The 25,420-nt window shown below is 42.0% G+C and overlaps 1 long non-coding RNA gene across 1 annotated transcript in view; it reads left to right on the top strand.

Moving 5' to 3' along the window:
- LOC115095072 overlaps positions 1 to 25,420 on the top strand; it is a 215,490-nt gene that overhangs the window by 150,365 nt on the left and 39,705 nt on the right. The window lies entirely within an intron of this gene.

Genomic DNA, 25,420 nt, shown 5'->3' with positions numbered 1-25,420 from the left:
TGCATGCACTTGGTCCAAGAATTGGGTTAATTTGCATATTTTAATGACTCTAAAAACAAGACTTGTTTGTGGCCCTCAAGGAGCAGAGGAGAGACCCCATTTACACTAAAGTGATAAAGCATCCATGTTGGGGCTTGTTTATGATTTCCATAAAGTACGTTTTGATTCAACAAGGGGTGTAGGATTTAAGTGAAGGATACAAGAATACATTTCACAGGTGCTAGTGTTACTGGTTCCATGAAAAACCCTTAATCAATGCTTTTTCACATGACTACTGAGTGTTTTTTTTTAGATTTGAGTTTCCAATTTATTCATATGCTAGTTCAAAAGTGATATATTGAATAGCCGTATGAATTTAATTGTATTGGTTTTCCCAGGAATCCTTTTCAATTACGCTGTACAGGATAGCAATCGGCAGAAAAGCACAGTTTCAATAAATTGCTTCAGAAACTAGTTTTCTTGATATCTGTAACTACTTGAGGTCTACGACAGAGCCTGCCCCTTCTTGCACAGTCTCAGGCAATCTGCAATATCTGGTCACCTTTAGAGAAAAATCTCAGTCATGGTCAGTTTATAATATCTAAGGAATAAAAAGGGTGAAATGATTTCTATTTGGTAGGAAAAATAATTCTGCGTATGTTAGTAAGTAAGGTGAAAGTAATAATATATGAGTGATAATGAGGACTTGCTATGAACATATTAGAATCTGTCAAGGTATTATTTTTGAAGAGTGTCACTATATGCTACATATTGTATATGAAATAAAAATATCAATCAAATGGAATGACTAGAGATCTATGAGAGGCTGAACAAAAATAAATTGTCTATCATCTATTGCAAAATGAAGAGAAAAAACCCCCTCTTAAGATAATAGTAATTAAAGGAAAAACGTGTCATTAATAGTTTCTGCTGTTAAAGAGGCAAACTATCATTTAAGTACATTCATTTAATACTTCACAAAATAAAAAAATCACTGAGCATCTTCATGACAGAAACAAAATTTTCAGGTTTTATGAATTGGGAATTGGGAATCATATGTTATAGGTGTCCTAGCTTTGATCAAACAGAGACCATTTGCCAGGAAAAGGTCTCCTGAAACAGTATGATTAGCTTATAAAGGCATTGTGGAAGGAAAAGTCAGCAATGACCCAGTTTTACATTATATTCAGTCTATCAAAAATTATTGCTTTGGCAACCAAAAGTTCCTCTTCCTTATCGTAGGTCAACAAACAAGTTGTAGGTGATACCTTTGTTCTTGGGCTAACTTAATATATTTAGGACTGCCAGCAGTAACTAAAATCTGTCGAAATTCCCCCCAAGTCCCCAAATTATTGTCTTTCAGCCCTTCTACCTTCCTCGGCCCTACTCCAGCACTTCTTCCCTTCTCCTCAGCCGGTACCCAGCACACTTTGAGCCCCCTCCCCAGCCTGTCTCTAGCACACTCTGTCCACCCCGGCCCTCAATGGCAAAACCCTAGCACTTCTTTTCGCCCTACACTGACCTAGCCCAAACACACTCTGACCCCCCCTCCCCTAACTCGATCCCAGCGCCCAGTGTTACTCCCCTCCCGAGCTTCAGCCCACCACACTCTGACCCACTCTTTTCAGCTCGACTCTAGCCCTCCCTTCCCCCTCTCAGAAGAGTGGGCACAGCACACTGTACCCTTTTCCCAACCCAAGAATACACGACTTCCCTCCCTAGCCCAATCCAAGCACACTCTGCCCTCCCTTCCAGCCTTCTTTCCCAGCTGAAGCCCAACATGCTTTGTCTCACCCTCCCCAGCTGAAGCTCATCCTGTAATTCACAGGCCTGACCCCTGCACTTCCTTACCCCTTCACTGGCCCAGGCCCAGCATACCCAGCCCCCTTCCAAGCTGGACCCAAGCATTTCCTTTTGCTGTAATGGCCCAAACCCAGCATAGCTTGATCCCCCCCCCCCCCCCACCATCACCAACACCACCGAGCCCTATACTGTCAAGAAAGTGAAACCCAACCCCACCCCACCCCCCCAAAAAAGAAAAAGAAAAAAATAAGCTCTTTTCCCACTCACCAAACCCACTTACAAAAAAGCTTCCTTGGTCCCCAGGCCTCACCCAAATCCCCCCACTCCCAGGCCTTACCCTATTGCAGCTCCATAGTACTTCTGGGGGCAAAAACAATCCCCTGTCTACAAAATCATGAAAGAACTTTAACGGGTAAATGTGAATCTGTTATTTACTTTTTTCAGATAATAGAAAGACTAGGGGGGCAGTCCATAAAGTTAGCAAGTAGCACATTTAAAACAAATCAGAGAAAATTCTTATTCACTCAATGCACAATTAAGCTCTGGAATTCATTGCCAGAGGATGTGGTTAAGGCAGTTGGTATAGCTGGGTTTAAAAAAAAGATTTGGATAAGTTCCTGGAAGAGAAATCTATAAATTTCTATTAATTAATAAGTAATAGCCACTGCTTGTCACCAGCATTAGTACTTTAGGATCTATTTATTGTTTGGGTACTTGCCAGGTACTTGTGACTTGGATTGGCCACTGTTGGAAACAGGATCTGGGCTTGATGGACCCTTGGTCTGACCCAGTATGGCAAATTGTATGTTCTTATATTATGTTCCTGTCACTCCAGCCGGCAGGAGTGACATTACCTGCCATCGCCAAGCTTCAGAGGAGGAAGAGTATGCATGTGCGCTAACGAATGCATGCTTCCTCCACCAACCAGCTGCTGTAATGGGCTTTGAGCTTTCCCCATAGCTGGCTCTCTCCTCTATTGCACAGTCAGTGGCCCATGCCTCCAGCACTTCTTAGCAGCTGGTGGGTGGGCTCCATCAATATCTCTCCTGCACTCTTCAGCTAGGCATAGCATTCTTCTGTGTAGATACTGAATTACTGGAAGTGCATGCATGCTACAGAGGTGTGCATTCGTTTGCAACGTATTGGTAATCCACACCGTATATGCCATATTCGTTGTATTCGTCGGCCCCTGTCAAATGGTAGGAGCAATGGACAGCTGGCGCCATCTTGTGCTCCTACCATGTGACAGGGGGCCGACCAATGGCACCTGTAGCCCCTGTGACATAGTAAGGGCAAAGGCTATTGGGGCCATTTTGAATACCGGCAGCCAATGGCCTGAGTGCAAGAGATCGCTCCAGGACCCCCGCTGGACCACCAGGGACTTTTGGCAAGTTTTGGGGGGGTCAGGAGGGTTGGGGGGTTGTAGTTAATTAAATTTAAAGGATTGGGATGGGTTTTTTTTGGGAAACGAATACATATGTAACTAATGAACAGATCGGGGTCCCCCGAGAATGGATGCAATGGATTTGGGTCCCAACGAATGCAAAAACCGAATGGGATGAATCCGTCCCTGCTGCACATCCTTAGCATGCTATGCATGCATGAGCACCCTTCACTCCTTTCCAACACATCTCGCCAAGCACATTATAAACAGAGAGTAGTTTTCAAGGGCAATGCTCCAACCAGATGAATAAAAATAGACCTCTACAACTAGTAACAAATGCACTAAGAGGCATGGAGGAGTAGCCTAGTGGTTAGAAAAATAGGCTGAGAACAGAAAAGCCTGGATTCAAACCCTCCATTGCCTGGGGTACAAACATATGAGTTAATTTTCAAAGGAGTTATGTGCGTAAAGTTAGCATATATAAACATAAGTAGCTTGTATTTGCACATATGCTATTTTATAAACATCAAAAGCACACGTGCATTTTCGGCATAAAAGGGGTGTTCTAGGGTAGGACCAAGAGCTATGTGTGTAAGTTGCTTATTTAATAGAGATTTTTTGTGAATATATTAGGAAACTTATTCACGCAATTTTATACCTGCAAATTAGATGCAGATCGTAAAATACTATAATAGATTTCTGTGTTCCCATATATGCATGCATATGGGGCCAAGAGGAGACCTATCTAGGGAAATACCTATTGTACCTGAAAGTAACTCACCTTGAGCTACCAATGAAAAGGTGTGAGCTAAATATAAGTAAATTACTTAAAAAACCTGTTAGACCAATAAGAAAATATCACCTACAGTTTTTTTGTTGACCTTTAATTCTATATATACAAATGAGCAAACAGCAACCATACTGCTTCCTCGCTGAAGGTCAAACGTGACATCTTGAATGCCAAGTCTTTGACTCTGCTCAATATGTCCACAGGGTTTCACTCTTGCCGTGGCCGTTGCTCTTATTCTCTCTATATATCCATCTGCCCTCCCAAAAAGGATGCTCCCCTCTCCCTGCCCGAGGACTTCAGTGATTTACCTGCCCCCGGCTGATCCTAATGATCACTGGACTTATTAGGTCTCTATCATCAAAGCATAAAGTGCCATAATGGAGTCATGCGGCCACTCATCAATCTTCTCCTCCTAAAAAAAAATGTATTTAATCAATTTTTTAAAATAAATTCTTTCAGTTTTATTAGCAAAATCAGGGGTTGGGGTGAGGTGCGCGGAGATTACGTCTGCTCCAGAGGATCAGTAAGTATTAAAATAAAAAATTTGGGGATAGTTAGGTTAGGTTTAGGGGGTGGGGAGGAGAGAGGAAGAGGAAGATTAGGTAGGGAGGTAGGGAAGTTCCCTCCCAGTCCGCTCCTTTTAAAATCGACCCCATATTGTGTTATGAGCTGCGTAAGGAATCTTTGATTTGTTAGGTTGTATTTTAGTTTCAGTATATTATGTTTGTTCTTTAATGTAAGCCACCCATGGCCGTTGGTACGGGCAGTATATAAATACAAATAAATAAATAAATGATGGGACCTAGAAATCTTCGGTTAGGTTCGTTTTTTCGTTTTAGGTTTTTATTTTTATTTATTCAGTTTGTTCAATATTTTTTTGGTTTTGTTTTTTTCAGTTCAGTTCAGTTGCAATTCCAACAAAACAATTAAAGAATAAAAATCCCTATAAAACAAAAAAACAAAAAAAACCCCTCTACCAATAAAAAAAAAAAAAAAGGGTCCTCCAGTAATCCTGGCTGGGCTTTTCCCAGGCACGGTGCCAAAGCCTAGCCTGGGGCCAGGAAGCTTCCTCCCCAGCCCCCACTTACCCCCTTTCTGGATCCTGCATGCACAAGGGCAGGAGCGGTGCCCAGTTGCTCTTGCCTGGGTCCCAGCACTATAAAAAAAGCACCTCCCACCTGGAGGACTGTGCCAAAGTGACATCATTTTGATGCCTTCCATCAGTATGGCTGGTGTCATTTTGATGTGCAGCTGTAGATTTCTATGGCCATACATTAAAACAGCGCTGGCAGCACCGGAGGACGACACCGGTGATGTCATTTTGGTGCCATCCTCCTGTCAGATGCACCATTTTTTTAAGCTCCATGACCCAGGCAGGAGTGACTGGGCCTCTTTCCTTCCTATTTACAAGCAGGATCTGGAAAAGGGATACATGGGGACTTTGATGGCCCATTCTACTCCTCACGGCCCACACAACTGCAACATGAAGGAATCTCAGGGATCCATTTTCTCTACCCGCTTGTTTACAACATGAAAGTGCTTCAGTGCCTCCCACTACATCATTTTTTGTTTTATGATGTAAGAAGGGGTAGGTGTGAGGGGGAGGATGAATTAAGGACTGATCTTCTTTTATGTTCCAATCAGGGGATGGGAGACATTGGAGTGCTTGGGGGTTGGAATGAGGTCACCATTGGGGCTGGTGTTAGCTGTGGCAGGCTCCCCACGATGTAAAGGTTTAGCATTACTGGAGGATTAACGTAAACTGTTTTTAATTATTCATTTGCACAGGTTATTATTGCATTAGGATACATTATGTTTGCAATAATCCCAATGCAGACTAATGCAGATGTCTGTGTTTATTAACTCAGGACTTAAATACTTTAAAGGCTGCGTTAGGCCTAATGCAGTTTAGTACATAAATTCTATATTAGCACTGAACTGTAATCTCACAAAGAGGCCTGTGCAAACTCTTTTAGTTAGTACCTGTCATCAGTATAGGAGTAAATGCACCATCCCCATCCTCACATGAAGTGCTGAAAGAGTGGCCTCTCATGCTCCAACCACAGTGCAAAGATATTTTGGGGGCAATTTTCAACTGCCCACATTGTGTGCAAAGTCCGTGGGCTGTTTTAGGCCACAGACATTGAACCAGTTCTCAAAGGGAAACAACCCACGATGCTGTCCTCTGAAAAACCAGCAGTTGCAAAGTGTGCATGTTAATAGCGTCCACATACTTTGCACCTGCTGTTTGTGCAGGAGGCCCAATGGGGGCCAAATAGCACGTTGATTTTTGGAAATCCCATGTACAGTACATGTGCTATTGTCTAACCTCAACCTAGACATGCCCATAGGAATGCCTCCTTTTAATTCACCTAAATATATGTGTGCCATATATTATGGAAGCCGTGCCTACTTTTAGCCTCATTTGATGAGGGCAGTTATCTGTCAGAAGCCATCACACCCTATATCAAGAAAACTCTGGAAGCTGCTGGTGATCTAAAACTCGGTGGTTTAGGTACTTGAGCTCTTATACTGCTTTGATTCCTTCTGGCCATGCTTGTTGCTTTAGGAATGAAGCAAATGCAAATGTTCCAGGTAGCACAGGAGACTGCAAAATCTGATCGTCGAGGAGGCCTGATTTGCAGGATAGGATGTATATATATATATATATATATATATATATATATGAATTCAGGTCTAGGATGAAATGCCCACAAATATATCATGAATATTCATTTCAGAAATCCTGAAGATCTGTCCTGTTTGCAGCCCATATGGACTAGTGTTCAACATCCCAGGCTCAGTTAGCAGTTGATAAAGTAAAGTGAAATTATAATGGGCGGTAGAAGATTTGAGAATGGAAGTAGAAAACCTTAAACCTAGGTCTGACAGTAAGTAAAAAGAAACGGTGAATGTTTTTTTTTTTTTTTTTTTCCTCCCAAATGTTCAGTTTACCATTTGAAAGTTCACATCAGGGTCATAAATATTTCAACGGAAGAGAAACGAGCGACAAGCTGCAGCACGTACATGAGATGGCACGCGCGGGGTGAGGTGTGCAAGTCTGGTGTGTAACATCACCTGCAGGAAGACTGACAAAACTTAAGAGGTGTTAAAGAAATTCAACCACCTCTTACCTATCAATTTCCCAGTACTATAGGGGTGTTCTTTTCCATGCTTAATGTGCAAGTTCTCAATACAGCGTGTAACAAGAGCACTTCATTTTGAATGCATTGTGGAATGTAACATAGAGAGAGAAATCTCACTATCTCTTCTAGGACCTAGCTTGGTACAAGGATCCTTTCTGCTTGGGGTCTCTAGTGATTTGCACCCTTTCTATCAGTATTGGTGCTGGCCATGGATGCCCTTCCCAGGGATTCAGGGGGAAATGAAGAGGTGCGTTAAGAAAGGTGAAATACAAAGACAGAGCAGAAAACTTGTTAGCTGATGCATGAGCTTAGATGCACTAAAGCTTGTGATACTTTTTTTTATCTTTTAGCATGCATTTACTACAAGGTTGATCGTGCGGGCTAAAACTAAAATGGCACTTAATGGGCAAAACATGACATTTTTTTAGTATGCTCAATAAAGTGCATTGTCCATAGTGCTTGCACACTATTAATATGGTCACCAGCACAAATGGACCTGTACTGAGCTGCTATCTGGCTTTCTCAGTTACCCAGATAAATGTATGTGACTTTGACTGTCATAGTAAGCAGTATGGTTGTGCCACTGAATAATATATACTTGGTTACTCTAACGTTAGCTGGGAAAGTTTATCCAGCTAACTTTAGGGAAAACTGAATAGCAGTCCTATACTTATCTAGCTGATTCACTGAGGCTTTTCTCCCGTTCTGTGTCTATGGGAAAATACCTTGGTGAATCAGGCCCTAAACTAGATAATGCTGAATATTGGTGGATTTATGGCTAAATTAGACAGACAAGTGACTCCGCCCTAGAACACTCCATCCCGTCCCTCTCTTAGCTGGCTATCTTTTTAGCCAGATAAAAGTTAGCCAGCTAAGTGCCAGCTGCTGACCATAACCAGATAGTAAAACACTGCCATTTAGCTGGCGAAGGCCAAACTTATCATACAATATACTGCTGAATATCAGGACCAAAAAGTATATCATCTATATACCACTTCTGCCTGAGACTGAATAGCATATGGTGGTTGCTAAACAAAATAGTGCATATGTGCTGAATAGAGCATGCCCATTCCTATTTTCCTTTAGCTCTGCCTCCTTGCTTCAAAAATATACAAAAATCTCAGTACATGGAGTTGGTTGTCAGCATTTAGGGGAAAAGTGAGGGAGCAACTGGACCCCAAAAGAAGAGAGCAAAGGAGGACATCATTAGTGACAGAATGGAAAGTGGAAGGGGGCGAGCAACTGTGCTCGGGGATGGACATGAGAGGAGCACGAGAAGCAAAAGATGGGTGAGTCTAGCGATGAGGAAAGGCAAAAAGGGTGCTAGTGCCAGGAGGAGTGTGGAGGCTAAGGGAGAGAAGCCTACTACAGTGCAGTTATTGATTATGGTGGGTCAGGGGCAGATGCAGAGCAGTTAGGCCCTAGGAGTGTAGGAGGAAACCAACATAGCCAAGGTCAAGACCATTAAGCACCAAGTGGTGAAATGCAGGACAGCACAGCAGGGGGGAGGAAGGTTTGGAGTAAGAGAACGGGAGGAGACATAAAAAAGACAAGGACCTCCCAAAGCACACATTTTTTATGTTTGTTAAGGAGGTAGAGGACATACAGAAAGGAGATGGAACTGCAGGAGAATGAAAGTGCAGAGCAGCTGCCAGAGGAACAGTGTCAGGGGCAGCTGGGATCAAATACACAGCCCTGTGTGTTCATGGCTAAGGGATCCTACAGTGGAGCCACAGGGACTGAATCACTAAGAATCCCGTAGGAAATACTAAGCAAAGCAAAGTTAGGGAGATCTGTCCCTAGAGGTTCCTTACTGGACCAACATTAGGACTGTCCCAAATTGAGGGCTGTATATAATAAGCTCTAGCCTGACACACCTTCACTGATTCAACAGTCTTCATAGAGTTTGCTCTGTCAAATCCTGTTGCTCCACAGGGAATAGTGGCTACTATCCTGGCTCCTTCTCTGTTCCGGGTCCTAACCTCCTGCTGTCTCCTGTTCTGCCTTGGCAGCTACCTGCACCCAAGGGCTTAACCCCACGGGGAATAGTGCCTTCTTCAGGCAGAGGAACACCTGCCCCAGAGCACTCAACCTTTCCAAGATACACTAAGCCCCTGAATTGGCTTAGCACCTCCCCTCTATCCTCAGCGGAGTGGGCTATTACAAAGAGGAATCAGAGGTCTGACTACACACTACAAAGATAGGTAGCCAATCAAATCAGCAGTCGTTTCAATTCATTAAAGAAGAAAAATAACCACTTTCTAAAGCTGGTACTGAACAAATCCAGTGTGCTTTTTGGGAGAGACTCACAAGAAAATACCTGGCAGCAAAGGAACACATTCCTTTGATGGCCTGTCAGGGCCTATGTGTAAACTAGAAGTGGGACGAAAACAATATTTCATTTTGTTTTTCTTTTTTTTTTCAGGCTTTGTTTTTTCATGAATTTCGTTTTGTCCAATGTTTATTTCATTTACTTAGTAAAATAAAAAATGAAACAGACACTGAACCTGACAGGAGGCCAGATCCCAATGCTGGGGCTTCAGCCTAGGCTAGGGCCCAGGTCCAACACTGCAACCTGACTCAGAGGTCAGGTTCAAATGCTGGGATCTTGGCCTGGACCTAGGTCCAAGGTCAGGGTTTGGCCTGGAGGCTAGGTACTGTCCCTGGGGCCTTGGTCCAAGGTGAGGCCCAGGCCCACACCCAGTCCACAGAGGTCTTCCGTCTTCTTTATTTATGAAATTATGCCATCCAATTAGGAGGTGCCAGAGTTAATTAACCCTGGTGCTTCCTCCCCAGTGGTGGCAACATTTTAATATATGACATCATATCACAGACGAAGAAAAGACCTCCAAGGTCTGGGCCTGACCATCAGCTGAGACCCTGAGGTCAGGATCAGGTCTTTGGGCCAAGCCCTGGTGTCACACCTGGGTCTGGGCTGAGGCCCCGGTGTCAGGACCCAGTCTCTGGACAGGGTCATGATGACAGGCCTGGGCCCAGGTCCTAGTCCAGGCTGAGGCCCAGGCGTTGGGACACAGTATTTGTGTTGGGTCCTGGCATCGGGCCTGGGCCTGGGCTAAGGCCCCGGAGTTTGGATCCTGATCTCTGAACCGGGTTGTGGAGTTGGGCCTGGGCCTGGGCCAAGGCACAAAACATTGGGACCTGGTCTCCAGGTTGGGTCTCAGTATCAGGCCTGGGTCCAGGCTGAGGCCTCGGTATTGGAACTCGATCTCTGAACTAGGCCCCAGCATAGGTCTGGGCCCAGAAATCGGCCTGGGCCTGGACCACGAAGCTGGATACCTGATGGATCAATAAAGCTTTTTCCATTTTGGGAGTTTCGGTCAAGGCTCTGGTATTAAACCTGGGCCTTGACCAAGACCTTGGCATCGCGTTCAGGCCTAGGCCATGGTTCCTGCATTGAACCGTGGCCTGTGCCTAAGTGAGGCCCCAACCCCAGCGTCATGCTTGGGTCTAGGCCAAGGCCCCAGCTTTGGGCCTGGCCCTAGGCACAATGGAGTAATTTTGTTTTCAAAACGAAACATGAAAACCAACAAAATTTCATCAGATTTTCAGACATTTAATTTTTATAACGAAATGAACTAATTTCCTATTTCGTTTCTTCTGAATGTCCATCTCTTGTGTGAAAACCCCCTGAGTACCCCTCTGTGCATGGGTACCAACCAATACTGTAACTGAGTCCTGATATATGTCTGAGCTCTGGCAAAGTTCTTTGAAGGGGAAAGCATTTACCTTCAGGATCCAAGGCACTTGACTTGTAATTTCAGCAAAAAGGATTCACACAGTTTTGGTGTTCCAAAAATCCACCTTTACTGTAAAACTTCTTTAACTCAAATGATTTGATATATTGTACACTTTTTCATTGTGGCATTGTGGAACAAAGTCAGCATGGCTTTACCCAAGACAAGTCTTGCCTCACAAATCTGCTTCACTTTTTTGAAGGAGTTAATAAACATGTGGATAAAGGTGAACCGGTAGATGTAGTGTACTTGGATTTTCAGAAGGCGTTTGACAAAGTTCCTCATGAGAGGCTTCTAGGAATAGTAAAAAGTCATGGGATAGGTGGCGATGTCCTTTCGTGGATTGCAAACTGGCTAAAAGACAGGAAACCGAGAGTAGGATTAAATGGACAATTTTCTCAGTGGAAGGGAGTGAACAGTGGAGTGCCTCAGGTATCTGTATTGGGACCCTTACTGTTCAATATATTTATAAATGATCTGGAAAGAAATACTACGAATGAGATAATAAAATTTGCAGATGACACAAAATTGTCCAGAGTAGTTAAATCACAAGCAGATTGTGATAAATTGCAGGAAGACCTTGTGAGACTGGAAAATTGGGCATCTAAATGGCAGATGAAATTTACTGTGGATAAGTGCAAGGTGATGCATATAGGGAAAAATAACCCATGCTATAATTACACAATGTTGGGTTCCATATTAGGTGCTACAACCCAAGAAAGAGATCTAGGCGTCATAGTGGATAACACATTGAAATTGTCGGTTCAGTGTGCTGCGGCAGTCAAAAAAGCAAACAGAATGTTGGGAATTATTAGAAAGGGACTGGTGAATAAAACGGAAAATGTCATAATGCCTCTGTATCGCTCCATGGTGAGACCGCACCTTGAATACTGTGTACAATTCTGGTCGCCGCATCTCAAAAAAGATATAATTGTGATAGAGAAGGTACAGAGAAGGGCTACCAAAATGATAAGGGGAATGGAACAGCTCCCCTATGAGGAAAGACTAAAGAGGTTAGGACTTTTCAGCTTGGAGAAGAGACTGCTGAGGGGGGATATGATAGAGATGTTTAAAATTATGAGAGGTCTAGAACGGGTAGATGTGAATCGGTTATTTATTCTTTCAGATAATAGAAAGACTAGGGGGCACTCCATGAAGTTAGCATTGGGCACATTTAAAACTAATCGGAGAAAGTTCTTTTTTACTCAACGCACAATTAAACTCTGGAATTTGTTGCCAGAGGATGTGGTTAGTGCAGTTAGTATAGCTGTGTTTAAAAAAGGATTGGATAAGTTCTTGGAGGAGAAGTCCATTACCTGCTATTAAGTTCACTTAGAGAATAGCCACTGCCATTAGCAATGGTAACATGGAATAGACTTAGCTTTTGGGTACTTGCCAGGTTCTTATGGCCTGGATTGGCCACTGTTGGAAACAGTATAGTGGGCTTGATGGACCCTTGGTCTGACCCAGTATGGCACTTTCTTATGTTCATACACAGTCACATAAAGTAATTATTGGGGTCTTTGTTCCTTCTCTGCACACATTCATAGGATTCTCCCTTTCCTCTTAAAATGTAGGAAAAAGAGGGATCCCAGGAATGTGTGTAGAGTAGGATTAAAGACCTCATTTACATTTTAAATGCTAGGGCCCTTCTCCATAGGGACACCCACTTCCAACAGATGGATAGCTCCCTTCTTCCTCCCTTCCATCGGATTTTGTACAAGCTTGGTGAGCTGGTGGTCCTCTCCTTCCAGATTAAACAGCAACTAATTATTCCTACACGAGATATCAGTTTGGACTGGCCAAGGATTCTTTCCCCTTGAAGACAAGTCCGAGAATGAGGAGCTTTACTTCCTTGACCTGGGGGAATCTTTCCACTCCAGATAACCTGATACAAGACAATGAATTGCTGAGTGCAGTACCACAGAGAATAAACTGTGTGGCAATCATCTGCAATCCCCTGCCAACAAGGAGATTAGAGGCTGACTCTCTTTCTTTCCTAACTCCACAATGATTCTCCTAAAAGCTTCTCTTGGGACACTATATTAAAGCCTAGATGATGGTGCCATTGGGTAAATGGTCCACAGCTCCTGTTACAGATGGATTCAGCATTAGCAGTATTTTAGGGGGGAGCTCAGTTACCTGCTTTACCAAAGTACAAATTAGGAACCCACAGCAAGGGCTCACTAAAATTCCATTGCAAAGTTAAGAACATAAGAAATTTCCATGCTGGATCAGACCAAAGGTCCATCAAGCCCAGCATCTTGTTTCCAACAGAGGCCAAACCAGGCCACAAGAATCTGGCAAGTACCCAAACACTAAGAAGATCCCATGCTACTGATGCCAGTAATAGCAGAGGCCATTCTCTAAGTCAACTTGCTTAATAGCAGTTAATGGACTTCGCCTCCAAGAATGTATCCAAACCTTTTTTAAACCCAGCTACTCTGGCATCAAATTCCAGAACTTAATTGTGCATTGAGTGAAAAAGAATTTTCTTCGATTAGTCTTAAATGTGCTATTTGCTAACTTCATGGAGTGCCCCCTAGTCCTTCTATTATCTGAGAGTGTAAACAAATGTCACATCTATTTGTTCAAGACCACTAATGATTTTAAAGACCTCTATAATATCCCCCCTCAGCCGACTTCTTCAAGCTGAACAGCCCTAACCTCTTAAACCTTTCCTCATAGGGGAGCTGTTCCATCCCCTTTATCATTTTGGTCACCCATCTCTGTACCTTCTCCATCATAACTATATCTTTTTTGAGATGCGGCGACCAGAATTGTACAGAGTATTCAAGGTTTTGTCTCACCATGGAGCGATACAGAGGCATTATGACATTTTCCATTTTATTAACCATTCCCTTCCTAATAATTCCTAACATTCTGTTTGCTTTTTTGACTGCTGTAACAGACTAAGGCGACGATTTCAAAGGATTATCCACTATGATGCCTAGATCCTTTTCTTGGGTGGTAGCTCCTAATATGGAACCTATCATCATGTAATTACAACAAGGGTTATTTTTCCCTATATGCAACACCTTGCACTTGTCTACATTAAATTTCATCTGCCATTTGGATGCCCAATCTTCCAGTCTTACAAGGTCCTCCTGCAATGTTTCACAATTTGTCTGTGATTTAACTACTCTGAATAATTTTGTATCATCTGCAAATTTGATAACCTCATTCGTAGTATTCCTTTCCAGATCATTTATAAATATATTGAAAAGCACCGGCCTAATTACAGATCCCTGAGACACTCCACTGTTTACCCTTTTCCACTGAGAAAATTGACCATTTAATTCTACTCTCTTCCTGTCTTTTAAACAATTTGTAATCCACAAAAGGACATCGCCTCCTATCCTATGACCTTTTTAGTTCTCTTAGAAGTCTCTTATGAGGGACTTTGTCAAATGCCTTCTGAAAATCCAAATACACTACATCACCTTTATCCACATGTTTATTAACCCCTTCAAAAAAATGAAGCAGATTTGTGAGGCAAAACTTCCATTGGGTAAATCCATGTTGACTGTGTTACATTAAACCATATCTTTCTATATGCTCTTTGATTTTGATCTTTAGAATAGTTTCTACTATTTTTCCCAGCACTGAAGTCAGGCTCACTGGTCTATAGTTTCCCAGATCGCCCCAGCAGCCCTTTTTATATATTGGGGTTACATTGGCCACCCTCTAGTCTTCAGGTACAGTGGATGATTTTTATGATAGGTTACAAATTTTAACTAATAGATCTGAAATTTCATGTTTGAGTTCCTTCAGAACCCTAGGATGCATACCATCCGGTCCAGGTGATTTGCTATTCTTTAGTTTGTCAATCTGGCCTACTACATCTTCCAGGTTCACAGTGATTTGGTTCAGTTCATCTGAATCATCATCCTTGAAAACCATCTCTGGAACTGGTATCTCCCCCAACATCCTCATTAGTAAACACAGAAGCAAAGGTTGTGTCTATTGAGCCTATAGGATGTTACAGACCTAGAAGATGGAGAAGCTTTTACTGGGTTTGTGGCATAGTGTTTAGAGATCATTTGGGAGGATTGGGTGCAATCTTGAGGCAACATCTCTGAGGAAGGCCAAAGACTTGGTAGGTCACTAACATATTTCCGGGCAAGAGAATTGCAGGGTAGTGGTCTTGCTGTAGATGAGCCTTATATTTCCGATAAAAGAAAAATAGATGCATTTGCCCCAACAATTCAACTTATCTCTGCATCTTTTCTATTGTCTAATGGGTATGTGGAGAGTACCTCAAACTCTCAGATACACAGGATCTTTGCCCATAAACTCCGCAGTTGCCATTGAGTGACAGGAATTAGAGCAAAGAATCAGTTGTTTCATGATGGTGGATGTGCCACAAACATTGAGGACAATTGATCCAGAACCTCACATGTCATTCAGCTAGGAGAGTCTGCAAGAAAAAGGACAGGCATCAGCTCTGGCAGATCCATCCCATTGACACCAGGGAGGAAGATTCCTCCCTGGTGTCAATGGGATGGGGACTCGGGAGGGGACAACATCATCTGACTATCCCTCCCTCTTTGAGTATCCTGTATTGTTGGAGCAGCAATGACACAGCCTGTGATAGTCTAAAAGCAACAAGAATAGAGCTTTACATTCAAATGAAAAGAATTGGTGACCTCAAAGATGCCATAGATATCAAAAACATTGTTTAGGCTCAAATTTCAGAATACTATCTCTGATCTTTAAACAACCTAACCACATCAATTACAGCAATAACCATTTTCACACCAGTGAATAGAGTTCAGGTGACCAACAATACCACCTTGTGCCCCATCTATTACTTTCACCACAATCACTCCATCCACACCAGGCAGGTGAACCTGCGTCAGATGGCCACAGTCTAGAGGTAGAATGGGCTGAAGAGGTTGTATCCTGACCTCTTAGTTCTTACTCTGTGCCTTCTGTGAGTAACTTACCACCCAACCACTGCAGCCTTATCTGAGGATAGAATGTAACATCTTGACCTCTCTGCTACAGCACTGCCCTGAAGACTACTGGTGCCATCTAGAGAGACCTTGAAGAGCGTACATGACATGCTGTGAAATGTTTCTGTACAATCATGTCGTTCAATAGAAACGTCTGAATTGGTATTTTATTTTAAATAGTTAAAATACTGTAACTTATACATTGCAAAGTGTACAGAACATTTGAAAAAAAAATACAGTTGTCATCATCTAACATAAAGACTAATATACTAAGCAGCGGTAAAATCAGCCGATAAGGCTGATTTCACTTTGGGAGTTATCTGCTGGAAAAGCCCATGTTAAACACCCAAGGTACTATGTGAAAGTTAATGCCTGCATTACCTGTTAATATAACACATCTCCGGTAACACAAAACCCGAGGTGGGCCACAATATCCCCTGTAGCCCCGCTTCATTCCACAAGCAAGGCTAAATGAAGGCTTTCAGCCAAGATAATCCCCCTCCAAGGCTCAAATGAAAGAAGCCCTCCTCCCCCAAGTCCAGAAGGAGTCCCCCCTCCCCCCTACCCTTGAGTTAAAGCACCACCCACTGAAGGAGCATCTATAGCATGAACCAAACCACGAGAACATCAGAAACTAGAAATAATAAAAATTGTGTTAGACATGGAAAGGAAACTGCATATCTTTATTTCATGAGTTCTTATACATGACAACCAAAATAATAAAGTACTTATTTTCTAACTATATCTATCTATATTTAAATTGTGGAAAGAAATGGGTTATACGTGGTTTCACATTTCAGAACATCTGTTTTAAAATGGTTATATCAACATTTTTGTAAACTTTCACCCTATTTAGTCATACTGAATGGTCTTTAAGTAGCTTGAATCAATATTTACCCAGGCTGGGTATCATATGAACTATCCATTAGAGAGTGGCAATAAAATCTGCCCTTACATCTCTTATAAAGTTTGGAACCATGGCAATATATGTTTTTTTTTTTCCCTTAATGTCAATCCTGCTCTAACCAGAATCAGGTTGCGCTACCTTTGGGGACTATTATCAAAGCGCATTATTCAAGAATGGAACTGATATAAGAGATCATATGTGTTTGTGAAAACATACTTTCATCTTGTTAGGTGTTCATGGTTCGTTATTCAGACTTTTCTTTTTATGTTTGCTGCGATTTCAAAAGTGGTAGAACTCAAGTGTTAATCCTGTGTGCTCTCCTCTTTCTCAAATGTGGTAAACTATGTCTTGATAGTGACCTATGCCAAATGGGGAGGTCAGGAAGACTGGAAAGCAAATTGCACAATTCATCTGCAGGCCAGCTCCTTGCAGGCATAGGCAGTGTGCGCGCACACATCCTTATACCATCCTGCCCCTTGACCGCATCCCCCGACCTTGAGGATCCACACGGCCTTCCAGCCTCTGTGCTTGAACAGCCCATGTGTTATTTTGAGCAAAGCCTAGTTCTTTGGAATTTATCTGATTTATGGGAACTCAAGTGTCAGAACTGAGCTAAGATTCTTCAAAACTCATTTCTTTGTCTACCTCGGTCTACTATGTATGAACCTTGCTCTTAAAGTTATAGAACTGGTCTTTGGTGGACTCAGCAAGTCAGCTCTTTTATCTAAATATGTTGGAAGCATTTCTCTTCTTAATAAATATAGGGTACGCATTCCCCCCTAGTGTTATTATCCATTCCTTCAAACTTTAATTGGGAAGTAAACAATTGTGTTACCTTAACATTTATAGTGCCATAGGATGCCTACACAAATAAACTAGAAAAATAAACCCTCCTAGAATAATTTTAGATAATAGTAAGTAAGAATCAGGTACAGAATGTATGTCTTAAATCAAACTTCTTCATTGGGATGCAGCTTTTTTTCGATTGCATAGCCAGATTATTTTGTCTAAAACAAGGTTTTGCACTTTTGTCATCCATTCTGTAATTTTGTCTATTACAAGGTTTAGCACTTTTTCCATGATATAGTAGTGGTTAAAATACCCTCCATGTAAACTTTGATTTTTAACTTCTGGTGGTTATATTTTCCTTTTTTGGTAATATAACAATGAAGATGTTGCATGAACGCACTAAATTTTCCTCTACAGAAACCTGGGCTCGCCCTAAACTAAAGTGGCAGGGGTGGGGGGGGGGGGGACTGGTATAACAGATTCACGCTATGTTGTCGGTGGACATTAGTCTGTAATCAGAAAAGCATGGCAATCATCAGCATCTTTTGCTCAGAAAATTCAACCACTGCTGACGATGCTGGCTAGGACATGGGTATGTTGTAAAATTATTATTATTATTTATTTGTTGATTTTTTTTATTTGTTGATTTTTATACACCGACATTCGTCGGAACATCATTGTAACAAATTAACAAGAGAGTGAAATACAATAAACAGGGAAGGGGAAGGGGGAGCAGCAATGAAGGAGGAGAGAGGACAGCAGTAGGAAGGATAGAGAAAGAGAGAAATTTGATAGGAACATTCGAAGAATATAAATTAACAATAAACAATATATGTACAGGTGGATATTTGAAAAAAATATAAATTAACAATAGACAATAAATGTACAGGTGGGCTGGTAGGTACCTGGCCATTGATGTCAGCGAAAGGGATAGAAGGGGGGGGGGGGGGAGGGACAGGAAAGGATAAGCTAAGGGTGGAGGAGGGGAACTAATAACACAGTTTTTATTAGTCTTTGCTAGGGGGAAGAAACACTGTATTTTGGAGACTTTGCTTAAGGGGGGAAAAAAAGGGGAGAAAGAGGAGAGGCAGATAGGAGGAGGGGATGGTGAGAGGGCTGAGGGGTTAGAGTGCAAGCTAAGTTTGGTCAACATCTGGATAGGCTTAAAGGTGTGTCAGAGAACATCCACTTGCCTGCCTCATGGTATGTTTGCTTGAACCGGGTCTGTTTGATTTTTTTTTTTTCCACTTCAATATGCCACTTCACAATGTCAATTGTGTTTTACACTATAAATACCAGGAGACATTTCAGTTTCAGAAATATCAATATAATTGCTAAATCTCTCCTCTGAAATGCTATTTAACCAGCTTCATTAGAACAGCATGGTTCCTTTTACAGATCCACAGAAAAATATTTACCAAATATAGACATTTAAGGGATCGAAGCTTTGGAACAAATCAGCTAGAATTACGTTCTCCATGAGAAACAGAAGTAATTTGGACAGACACCCTCCTTTACCTCTGAGCCCGGCAGCCTGGGTGACAAATATGTCAAATTAATACATCACCAGGTATGAAAGCACAGTTAGAATTTGACTGAGGTACTTCCAGCCTGCGAAAAGGAACGATTTATCAATGCAAACTTAATAACATCTATTTGAATCTAACTAAAAATCAATATTTCATTACCAAATTGTTAGTGAGAATGAAGAAAAATTGTGGAAGTCGAGCAGTTTGGTGGAAGAGAAGCATCAGGAGTTCAATGTGAAGACGGAATGATTCATGAGGGCCAGGCCGGTTGGAAGGGTGAAGGAGGACGAGCGCAGAAGACTTGGAGGGGCCCTCTCTCTTCTGACCTTGGTGGTGAGAGGGAAAAAAAAAAAATTGCAAGAAAATGAAAGTGACTGTCAACTCCCAACAGGGATGGATCATGCCATAAATCAAGCACAGCCCTGAGAGAACAGGCACTTGGAGGGTTAGCAACAAGAGGCAAAGTGGTAGTAAATTTAACTCTTTGAACCATGGATGCTTTTTCCTTTTGTTTTTAAGAGTTCTTAAAGAGACAGAGCTGCGGCCAGACAACGGTAAGGTGTGCTTTTCCACTGGTCCATGTGCACACTACCAATAATTATTGCCTTCTTCAACCTGTAAATGGGAGAGAATGAGTGTCCTTTGACACGAAGCTAAAGCATTGGGCAGGGAAGTTCAATTCAGAAAAGCCTTTACCGGGTTTTTTGTTTTTTTTTTTGCTGTTAGTGATTTGCAGAAAAAAAAAAGAATATAGGCGTAAAGACATTGCTATTTCTATTAAAGGCATATTGATCCGAGCAGAAAAGCAGCCTCGCTTTTTCAGCCTGAGCCACAAAATGAAACAAAATGGGTTTTCCTAAAGCTTTACTGTTCTGTGTAATCTCTGATAGTGGTTTTCTATCCTGCAGTGTTTTGTAGATTTAAGAAATTTTATAAATGGCCAGAGGAACTGCATAATACCAGAGTAGTCACGCAGCAAGCTGAAAATTTGGTTGAATAATATTGAGGAACTAATTTGTATAGTGCCTAATGCTCATACAAAGTCATTATTCTGTATTCAGGCCAGAAAAATCCAACAAATGGGGAACTCTTAAGCCACCATGAATCTAGAACATTTGGGCCTGGATTTTCTAAGTTCGCACCCAATAGCGCCACGGTGAAAGGTGGTGCTATTGGGCGCGATACTGGCGGCAATAAGGAGTCTTACCTTTCGCCATCAGCAAAGTCGTCTCAGACTCTGGCCCGAGGCTGCCCCGACTCCTCCCCTTCTGGTGCGGACTCCGCCCCAACTCCGCCCCGATTTAGATGTCTCACGCGAAAAGAGACTTTTCGTGTGCAATACCTTTGGAAAATGACCCCCTTGGGGAGCAATTTTCAAAACTGTGCATTTTGATGCAAAGTCTGTGACCACCTTTACCCATGGGCTTTGTGCTAGTTTTCAAAGGGAAAGTCTGCCCATTTTTTTCTCTTTGAAAATTGCCCCGCAGAAAGGTATCCACAGAGATTTGCAGCTCCTTTTTCTTTTTGTGACCAAAACTATGCGTGGTTTCTTTTTCTGAGAAAATCCTATGCGTGTTCTTGCAGCTCCCAACTTACCCCTGCCTTCAAGAGCACATTCACCGACTCACGTATTTTAGCTGCTAGAGGGTGGACAATTTTCACAAAGCCTCTTTGCTTGGTATCTACCCGGGTAACTCGATTTTGGAAATTGCCCTCCCTTTGTCCGTTTGGTCGGAGCACATCTTTTAGACGAGTTCATTTCCTCTATTTGCTTGTCACGCAGGATCTCTTCTGCGTCTGAGAGCATTCTTATTATGGTCTTAGCAGTCAACATCTGAAGTCAACTTGCCCCCACCCTAATTTTTGGAAGCAAGTGTAACTCCTGGGGTGACTGTCCTACACGGACCCCCAAGGACCAACTTTAGATTTAAGAGCTTCTGCTGTTCAAATCTTTCATTGCTAACATTAAGCCCCTCTGCATCCAGAATTCTCAGTTGGGGTGGGGGTGAAGAGATTATTCTCCAAGGCCCTGAGCATTGTTAACACAGTCTTTTGAATATAGCAGTAATAATTACACTGGAAGCTGACAGTGGTTTCCAACTTAACTCTACTGAGAATTGATGATGGAATAGTGAAAATGACTATTTGAAAATCCTCTTACAATCAAATCCATTTACAGTACCTGATTGGCTTTTCAATAAATCAGTGATTTTGTAATTCTTTGTGCAACATTTGGTCCATTCCTGATCCTATCAAATGTAAAGGTAATTTAGATGCTCCCTCCCAAATGTTCAGTAGTTACTTCTTACTTTTTATCCATTCTCCTCACAGTTTTTGTTGGTACCTGGAGAGTACGTCCCCACTTCAATAGCCAGATGATACTTAAATGGTTAACACCTAAAGGATGCCACTGGTCTTCTCTGATGTCCAATTCTCCTCCTCACAGGAATGAATGGATGGGCTTTGAAGAGCCCATACATCTCTCAGCGTGAGAGACTGACAAACTCATTTTAGATATTAAACTGACAAACTCATTTTAGATATTAAACACTGAGGGCCTGGATCCTAAGACAGATGGTAAAATAGTGATGAAGGAAGGGTTCATCCAAACTAAAATTTCCTCCATCGAATCACATAATTATGTACGTTATTAATCTTAGGGGCCTAGGGCTATGAATTAGGCGACATATACATTTCTGAATAAATAAGAGGCAAAATCGGAAATCATTACAGTTGGGGAAAAAGGCCCCCCTTTCACCTTCTCCAGTTCCAGATCTCTTCCCATGAGGCCTAAGAAACCAGGAGTAAGGGATAATTAAATATCCACACTGCACAATGGTGGTATTATTTTTTTTTATAAATTAAAGACTCCATCACTACAGCCTCTCCCATGAGGGGGGGAGGAGGAGGAATACACCCAATTAGATTATTTCTGTTCTCCCCTGCAAAAATGAAATAACCCAGGAGGTCTTTCTACATAAGGGATAAATGGATGTCACTGACTGCTCCACTTCTGGCATAAAATGGATTATTTCAGTCAAGTGCCTATTTCGAATAAGGAAGTCATTTATTAAGCCATGTTAGGGCTTTAACACACAGTAAAAGCCTTAAAGTTCATTAATAGGCAAAATCCTGTAAATCAAATAATATGGTTTTGCCTCGAAATTTGCAAGATGCAGTATTTGATCTAAAGATTGCTACAATTCAAGAGTTATAGCTAATTTTCCCTGGGAGCATCAAGTCACTAATGAGTCTTGATGCTCCCAGGGTTGTCCTTTACAGGACCTGAGTACCCTAAATAGTGCCCCATACAAGTATAGCAAAAAGCCTGGGGCGTCTCAGAGAATTCCCTCCCATGCCACTGCCTCCCCTTGATGCAGCCAAAGTTAAGAAAAAGAATGATTGAAAGATGACAGTACCTAGGCACAAGATCCTCCCCCTCCAATATAAACACCTCCCCCTTTTGAAAAAAAACCCAGACCTCATGTTCACACCCTGGATATTCCCCTTGGTCCCTACCTAACCATCCCTGGTGGTCCAGAAGGGGGTCCGGAGTAGCCCTTAGGGCTCCAATCACATCACCAGCATTTTTAAAATAGTGCCAGCTGGCCGCTATCATTCCTTTTTCTCAACACATGTGTACTTTTCCTGTGAAAATTAGACATGAGAGCCATGCATATACAGTACTCACCGAATTTGCACCAAGTAGACTGAAAATTGCTCCCCAAAAGAGTGAGATGGTGGTGAGCTTCATGGAGTGGCCAGATTACTATAATGGACATTGAGCACATGGTGGCTGGTTGTATCGATGGCAGTTTCATGGAGTTCTAATGGTTGAGCTTTCATGTCTCCTTGTGAACAGTTCAAATACTACAAAAACTGATAGCACTTCTCATTTTTGCCAACTATCTTGAGTAAAAGAGCATAAAAGATCTCCAGCTGGAATAGGATCTCTTTTATCCGATTAACCTCTCTCAGACATGCTGACAAGGAAACATACTCAGCTTCCATTTTAATCAATGGTATGATTCATCCACTTCACTACTCCATTCTGCTGTGGCACATACGCCATTGTGCTCTCAAGTATAATCTTGTGCACTACATTTAACATATTCCAGGCCTTGAAGCAGAGCTCGTCTGTTATTAGTGTGAATTCTCTTTAGGGTCTTCTGAATCTGTCTCTCAATGTCCTGTAACCACTCTTTGAATTTCCTCAGTAGTCTCATTGTGTCCTGTAGGAAGAACATATGCATGTTTCTTTTCATTTCATTGATGCTGAGAATGTATCTTGCTCCACCCCAGCTCTGCATATCAGGTGGCCCCAATAGATCACTGTACACAAGGACAAATGGTATTCTCTCCTATGTTCCCTTTCTCAGTAGCTTCTTTGTAATATCTGATTTGCTGACATAAATCTCAGTCATTGCAGTTGGTAAGTTTCGTTGCCTGATCTGCATCTAGACCACCTTCATAATCATGTCCATGTTTATATGCAACATTCTCTGAAGCCAAAAATCTAAGCATTCTTTCTTGCCCTCGGTAACTTGGTTTTGCGTAAGGTCATTAGTGGAGTTCCCCAATGATACTGGGACCATAGTTCCCTCTACGTTGAGCATGTGAGTGATTGCTCATTCATTTCAAAGCATCGCTCACAGGTTTTACATGGTCACTCACATGAATTTTCCTTTGTGCTATATACTGGAATGCAGTGCTGATACTGGCACTCAGAAATTTGTGGTTTGAAAATTTGCTCCTCACACACACACACACACAAAGTGATGCACCTAGTTGCTCCTTGGAGGGAGCATTGATTAGGACCTGCGCTATTTAGTATATTCATAAATGATCTGTTGAAAGGAATGAAGAGTGAGGTGACCAGATTTGCAGATTTATTTATTTATTTATTTTGGTTTTTTATATACCGGTCTTCTTGCATTAGATGCAAATCAAATCGGTTTACATTGAACAATTAAAACTTGCTTGAAAAAGCATTACATTTATTTATTTATTTAACATTTTTTTTTTTTTTTTTTTTTTGTAACAAAGAACATCAAAACATGAAAACCTGTTGGAACAATAATAAAACACAGAGTTTGAATTGTTCATCTTTACCAGATGCCTTACAGGAAAACAAAAAAAAAAGGATTAAAAATTAAATAACATATGGAAGATGACACAAAATAGGGAAAAATAATCTCAGCTACAGGTAGATGATACTGGATCCTGTGTTAGGAATCACGACTCAAGGAAAAAGACCTCAGAGTCCTTGTGTAAAATACCTTGAAATCTTCAGTTTAGTGTGTGGCGACAGTGTTCTAAAAGGCAAATAGAATGTAAAGAATTATTTGGAAAAGAATAGAGAACAAAATTGAAAATATCATAGGGCCGGATTTTAAAAGGGTTATGCACGTACCTTATGCGCGTAACCCTTTTAAAATCCGGCCCTATGATATTTTCAATTTTGTTCTCTATTCTTTTCCAAATAATTCTTTACATTCTATTTGCCTTTTAGAACACTGTCGTGTTTCCAGCTCGGGGGCATTTTAGGGGCATGGCCGAGTGCCCCGACACAGCGGCCTGTGTCGGGGCCTGCCACGCCGGAGGCAGTAGTAACTTTTAAGATAAAGGTAGGGAGGGGGTTTATATAGGGCTGGGGGGGTGGGTTAGGTAGGGGAAGGTAGGGGAAGGTGTAGGGGGGTGAATGGAAAGTTCCCTCTGAGGCCGCTCCTTCGGATTCCCTCTGAGGCCGCTCCGATTTCGGAGCGGCCTTGAAGGGAATGGGCAGTGCGCGCAGGGCTCGGCGCGTGCAAGGTGCACAAATGTGCACCCCCCTTGCGTGCGCCGACCCAGGATTTTATAAGATATGCACGGCTACGTGCGTATCTTATAAAATCCCGTTTAGATTTGTAAAATCTATGGGGGTAGATTTGTAAAATCTACCCCATAATGTATAGCTCCATGGTGCCTATGCAACTTGAGATTTGTGTGCAGTTCTGGTTTCCCCACCTCAGAAAAGTCATAGTGGACTTAGAAAAGCTAGAGAAGGGTAAAAAAATGATAAAGGGGATGAAAAATCTTCCTTATGGAGAAAGGCTAAACAGATTAGGGCTCTTTAGCTTGGAAAATAGGTGACTGAAATTTATAAAATCATGAGGGGGTGGAACAACACTAGGTCTAGGAAACATACCATGAAACTAGCAAATGGCAGATTTAAAAGAAATTGTAGGAAATATTTTTTCACTCAGTGCACAATCAAGCTATGAAATATGTTGCCAGAGGACATGGTCAAGGAAAATAACATAGCAAGGTTCAAAAGAGGATTGGACAAATTCTTGAAGGATAAGTCCATTAACAATTATTATCCAGATGGACTTGGGAAA

Source organism: Rhinatrema bivittatum, chromosome 7, assembly GCF_901001135.1.
Source record: "Rhinatrema bivittatum chromosome 7, aRhiBiv1.1, whole genome shotgun sequence".
Taxonomy (NCBI): Eukaryota; Metazoa; Chordata; class Amphibia; order Gymnophiona; family Rhinatrematidae; genus Rhinatrema; species Rhinatrema bivittatum.
Note: the sequence above shows the minus strand (reverse complement) of the source record. Positions and strands in the feature narration are given on the sequence as shown.